Below are 6,289 nucleotides of genomic sequence, written 5' to 3'. Positions count from 1 at the left end.
TTAGATCCAATCAAATATTGTCTAAACTTATCAAAAGCATATACCACAGCTAGTAGCTCTTTCTCTGTTGTGGTGTAGTTTTTTTGAGCTTCATTCAATACCTTACTTGCATAGTAGATAACATGAAGCTTCTTTTCCTTCCTCTGCCCCAACACAGCACCAATTGCAAGGTTACTTGCATCACACATGAGTTCAAAAGGTAGTCCCCAACTTGGGGGTGTGATGATTGGTGCTGTGGTGAGCTTAGCCTTTAGAGTTTCAAAAGCATGTTTGCATTCATCATCAAAGATAAAAGGATTGTCTACCACCAGCAAATTGCTTAGTGGCTTTGCTATTTTGGAAAAATCTTTGATGAATCTCCTATAGAATCCAGCATGCCCTAAGAAACTTCTAACGGCTTTCACACTAGTTGGCAAAGGAAGTTTTTCTATAATTTCTACTTTTGCCTTGTCAACTTCTATACCCTTTTTTGAAATTTTGTGACCAAGAACAATGCCTTCGGGTACCATGAAGTGGCATTTCTCCCAATTTAAAACTAAATTGGTTTCTTGGCACCTTTTCAAGACTAGGGTAAGATGGTGCAAGCAAGCATTGAAAGAATCACCAAAAACAGAAAAATCATCCATGAATACTTCAATAAATTTTTCTACCATGTCTGAGAAGATTGATAGCATGCATCTTTGAAAGGTAGCTGGAGCATTACACAGTCCAAATGGCATTCTCCTGTATGCAAAGACTCCAAAGGGACAAGTAAAGGAAGTCTTCTCTTGATCCATGGGGTCAACCACTATCTGGTTATACCCAGAATATCCATCAAGAAAACAGTAATAGGCATGGCCAGCCAACCTTTCAAGCATCTGGTCAATGAAAGGTAGAGGAAAGTGATCTTTTCGTGTGGCATCATTCAGCCTCCTATAGTCTATGCACATCCTCCACCCTGTCACTGTTCGTGTTGGAATAAGCTCATTATTCTCATTAACAATGACAGTCATCCCCCCTTTCTTAGGTACTACTTGCACTGGACTGACCCACGGGCTGTCAGATATAGGGTAGATGATCCCAGCTTTACACAACTTCAGGACTTCCTTTTGAACAACCTCCTTCATTGTGGGATTCAATCTTCTTTGGGGTTGTACCACTGGTTTGGAATTCTCCTCTAAAAGTATCTTGTGCATACATACGGCAGGGCTTATGCCTTTCAAGTCATCAATGGTCCACCCTAACTCCTCTTTGTGAGCTTTCAAAACCACAAGGAGCTTTTCTTCTTCCTCTGCATTCAATGTGGAATTGATGATCACTGGGAAGCTGTCCTTCTCACCAAGGAATGCATATTTAAGATGAGGGGGTAGTGGTTTCAACTCTTGTTGTGGTGCCTCTTCTTTCGTAGCTTCACTTGGTTCCTCTGATGCTTCCAATTTGTTCTCTTCTTGTCCCTTGATGTTATGGACTTCCTCTTGTTTCACTTGATGGTTTGTGTCAAGCACTTCTTCAACCAAAGAATCTACTACATCAATCCTCATGCAATTTTCTTTCTCAACAGGGTGTTGCATTGCTTTGAAGACATTTATGGTCATTTGCTCATCATGCACTCTGAAAATCATCTCTCCCTTTTCCACATCAATGATTGTTCTAGCTGTAGCCAAAAAGGGTCTACCAAGAATGACTGAATTGTTTCCCTCTTCATCCATGTCTAGGACCACAAAATCAGCTGGGAATATGAAGTTTCCCACCTTCACCAAGAGGTTCTCAACTACTCCATTTGGTATTTTGATGGATCTGTCAGCAAGTTGGAGTGACATCCTTGTGGGTTTAAGCTCTTCAATCATCATTTTCTTCATCATGGTAAGGGGCATTAGGTTAATGCTTGCTCCCAGGTCACAAAGTGATTTGTCAACGGCCATGCTCCCAATCGTGCAGGGTATGAGGAAGCTGCCAGGGTCTTTGAGTTTTGGAGGTAGCCCTTTTTGAATGATGGCACTACACTCTTGATTGAGAATCACCGTTTCTTTTTCTTGCCAACTTCTCTTCTTGGTGATCAATTCCTTAAGAAACTTTGCATATAATGGCATCTGTTCCAGAGCTTCTGCCAATGGGATGTTGATTTCAAGTTTCTTGAAGATTTCTAAAAACCTTGGGGATTGTTGGTCCTTTGCTCCTTTGTGTATCCTAGTTGGGTATGGAAGCTTGGGTACATAAGCTTTTACTCCTTCATTTTTGTTTTCTTGTTGTGGATTCACACTCTCATTACTATCATGGTTGCTTCTTTGTCTGGGTGGGTTGCCTTGTGGCTTGACAGCTTCTTTGCCTTTGTTAGATGTTGAAGCCTTTTCTTCATCTTGCCTTTCCACATGTATTTCCACTGTGTCTTGCTCTTTGGGTGTTATTGCTTCTTTATTCGAACTTTCACCAACTACCTTGCCACTCCTTAACTGCAGAGCTTTACATTCTTCTCTTGGGTTGGGTATTGTGTCACTTGGGAGAACATTGGTTGGTCGCTCAGCTTGTTTGGCTAATTGTCCCACTTGTCTCTCAATATTCTTCATGGTGACCTCATGTTCCTTTTGTCCCTTAGCTAAGGCTTGAGTGGTTTGAGCAAGTGCTTGCAAGGTTGCTTCAAGACTTGAAATTCTAGTCTCATGATGGTCAATTGGGGATATGATGGGGGTTGATTGTTGTTGAAAGTTGTTGGGTGGATTAGTGTGGTAATTATGTGCGTTGGATGTTGGTGCAGGAAAGTTGCTTTGGTGAGTTTGTGAGTTATTATGAGGTGGTTGATATGTGTTTTGTGTTTTTCTATATTGGTTAGTGTTGGTGGCATGGTGATTTTGGTTATTTGTGTTACGGGTGTGGTTGTGGCTGTTGTTCTTTTGCCAATGGTTTTCACCCACCTTAGATTGGGATGATTTTTCCAAGAGGAGTTGTATGTATCACCATGAAATTCGTCCTGAGAATTTGAAGTATTTTGCATGTATTGAACTTGTTCTTGTGGCTGTTCAACAGTGGTCCCTTCACCTTGGCTCCATTCAAGTGATGGTTGATTTGTTGTGTTCACTGATGCTAGCTGGAAACCATCCATTCTCTTTGTTATCATTTCCATTTGTTGTTGGATTTGTTGGTGCATTAACTTATTTTGTGCCAAGATAGCGTCAACACCTTCAAGCTCCATTACGCCTTTCTTTGGGGCCGGGTTATGTTGCCTCTCTGATGAGTAATAATACTGATTGTTTGCCACAATCTCAATGAGGTCTTGAGCCTCCTCAGCAGTTTTCATCATGTTGAGTGATCCTCCTGATGAGTAGTTGATGAGCGGATAATTTATACGCTTTTTGGCATTGTTTTCATATAGTTTTTAGTAAGTTTGAGCTACTTTTAGGGATGTTTTCATTAGTTTTTATGTTAAATTCACATTTCTGGATTTTACTATGAGTTTGTGTGTTTTTCTGTGATTTCAGGTAAATTCTGACTGAAATTGAGGGATTTGAGCAAAACTCTGAAAAAGGCTGACAAAAGGACTGCTGATGCTGTTGGAATCTGACCTCCCTGCACTCGAAATGGATTTTCTGGAGCTACAGAACTCCAATTGGCGCGCTCTCAACGGCGTTGGAAAGTAGACATCCAGGGCTTTCCAGAAATATATAATAGTCCATACTTTATTCGAAGAATGACGACGTAACTTGGCGTTGAACGCCAAGTACATGCTGCTGTCTGGAGTTAAACGCCAGAAAAACGTCATGATCCGGAGTTGAACGCCCAAAACACGTCATAACTCAAAGTTCAACTCCAAGAGAAGCCTTAGCTCGTGTATTGATCAACCTCAGCCCAAGCATACACCAAGTGGGCCCCGGAAGTGGATTTATGCATCAATTACTTACTCATGTAAACCCTAGGAGCTAGTTTATTATAAATAGGATGATTTACTAATGTATTAGATATCTTTGGTCTCAGTTTTGTTTTATTCTTCATCCTAAGAGACTATTGATCACGTTTAAGGGGGCTGGCCATTCGGCCATGCCTGAACCTCTTTCACTTATGTATTTTCAACGGTGGAGTTTCTGCACACCATAGATTAAGGGTGTGGAGCTCTGCTGTACCTCAAAGATTAATGAAGTTCTATTTTCTTTTATTCAAATCTCTCTTATTATTATTCCAAGATATTCATTCGCACCCAAGAACATGATGAATGTGATGAGTTAGATAACCCTCATCATCATTCTCACTTATGAACGCGCGTGATTGACAACCACTTCCGTTCTACATGCAACAGAGCTTGAATGTGTATCTCTTAGATTCCCCAATAGAATCTTCGTGGTATAAGCTAGATAGATGGCGGCATTTATGAGGATCCGGAAAGTCCAACCTTGTCTGTGGTGTTCCGAGTAGGATCCTGGGAATCCGGAAAGTCTCACCTTGTCTGTGGTATTCCGAGTAGGATTCCGGTAATGAATGACTGTGACGTGCTTCAAACTTGCAACCTGCTGGGCGTTAGTGACAGACGCAAAAGAATCAAGGGATTCTATTCCAGTAGGAGCGGGAACCAACCGGTGATTAGCCGTACTGTGACAGAGTGCGTGAGCATTAGTTTTCACTGCGAGGATGGGATGTAGCCATCAACCATGGGTGATGCCTCCAGATTATTAGCTGTGCGAGTGACAGCCGCATAGGATATTTTCCCGAGAGGATGAAAGTAGCCACAGCTGATGGTGAACCCCTATACAAAGCTTGCCATGGAAAGGAGTAAGAAGGACTGAGTAGAAGCAGTAGGAGAGCAGGCGTCCGAGAGCTCTACAGCATCTCCATTCCGCTTATCTGAAATTCCCACCAATGAATCTGCATAAGTATTCTATCCCTTTTATTATGTATTTTCTTTTTATTTTATATTTCCGAAACCATAAACAATTTTAATCTGCCTAACTGAGATTTGCAAGGTGACCATAGCTTGCTTCATACCAACAATCTCTGTGGATTCGACCCTTACTCACGTAAGGTTTATTACTTGGACGACCCAGTACACTTGCTGGTTAGTTGAACGGAGTTGTGACTTCAAGAAAATAAACAGTGCCCTAAGAGTATACAAAAGAACAAGTGATCACAATTTCGTCCACCAAGTTTTTGGCGCCGTTGCCGGGGATTGTTCGAGTATGGACAACTGACGGTTCATCTTGTTGCTCAGATTAGGTAATTTTCTCTTCAAAAATCTTTTTCAAAATTTTTCTTTTTATTTTTCGTTTTTCCAAGCTATATTTTCGAAAAAAAATTAATAAAAATCCAAAAAAATTAGAAAATCATAAAAATCAAAAATATTTTGTGTTTCTTGTTTGAGTCTTGAGTCAAATTTTAAGTTTGGTGTCAATTGCATGCTTTAAAAAATTTTTCTTGCATTTTTCGAAAATCCCATGCATTCATAGTGTTCTTCATGATCTTCAAGTTGTTCTTGATAAGTCCTCTTGTTTGATCTTGATGATTTCTTGTTTTGTGTCTTTTCTTGTTTTTCATGTGCATCTTTGCATTCATATTTTCCATGCATTAAAGATTTCTAAGTTTGGTGTCTTGCATGTTTTCTTTGCATCAAAAAATTTTTCAAAATATGTTCTTGATGTTCATCATGATCTTCAAAGTGTTCTTGGTGTTCATCTTGACATTCATAGCATTCTTGCATGCATTCATGGTTTTGATCAAAAAATTTCATGCATAAAGTATTTTTGTTGTTTTTCTCTCTCTTAATTAAAAATTCAAAAATCAAAAAAATATATTTTCCTTAATTTCCTCCAAAATTTCGAAATTTTGGGATTGACTTGGTCAAAAATTTTCAAAATTAGTTGTTTCTTACAAGTCAAGTCAAAATTTCAATTTTAAAAAAATCTTATCTTTTCAAAATCTTTTTCAAAAATCATATCTTTTTCAATTTTTTTCTATTTTTCGAAAATTACAAAAATCTTTTTCAAATTATTTTCAAAATCTTTTTCTTATCTTTATATGTAATTTTCGAAAATTCACTAATAATTAATGTGATTGGTTCAAAAATTTGAAGTTTGTTACTTTCTTGTTAAGAAAGGTTCAATCTTTAAGTTCTAGAATCTTATCTTGTAGTTTCTTGTTAGTGAAGTAATTAATTTCAAAATTCTTGAACTAAATCTTTTTATCTTTTATTTGATCTTTTTCAAAAATTTTATCTTTTTCAAAATTTAACTTCAAAATATCTTATCTAACCTCTTATCTTCATATCTTTTTCAAATTATCTAACCTCTTGTCTTCATATCTTTTTCAAATTTGATTTCAAATCTTTTTCAAT

This window comes from Arachis stenosperma, chromosome 9 (genome assembly GCF_014773155.1).
Source record: "Arachis stenosperma cultivar V10309 chromosome 9, arast.V10309.gnm1.PFL2, whole genome shotgun sequence".
Taxonomy (NCBI): Eukaryota; Viridiplantae; Streptophyta; class Magnoliopsida; order Fabales; family Fabaceae; genus Arachis; species Arachis stenosperma.
Note: the sequence above shows the minus strand (reverse complement) of the source record.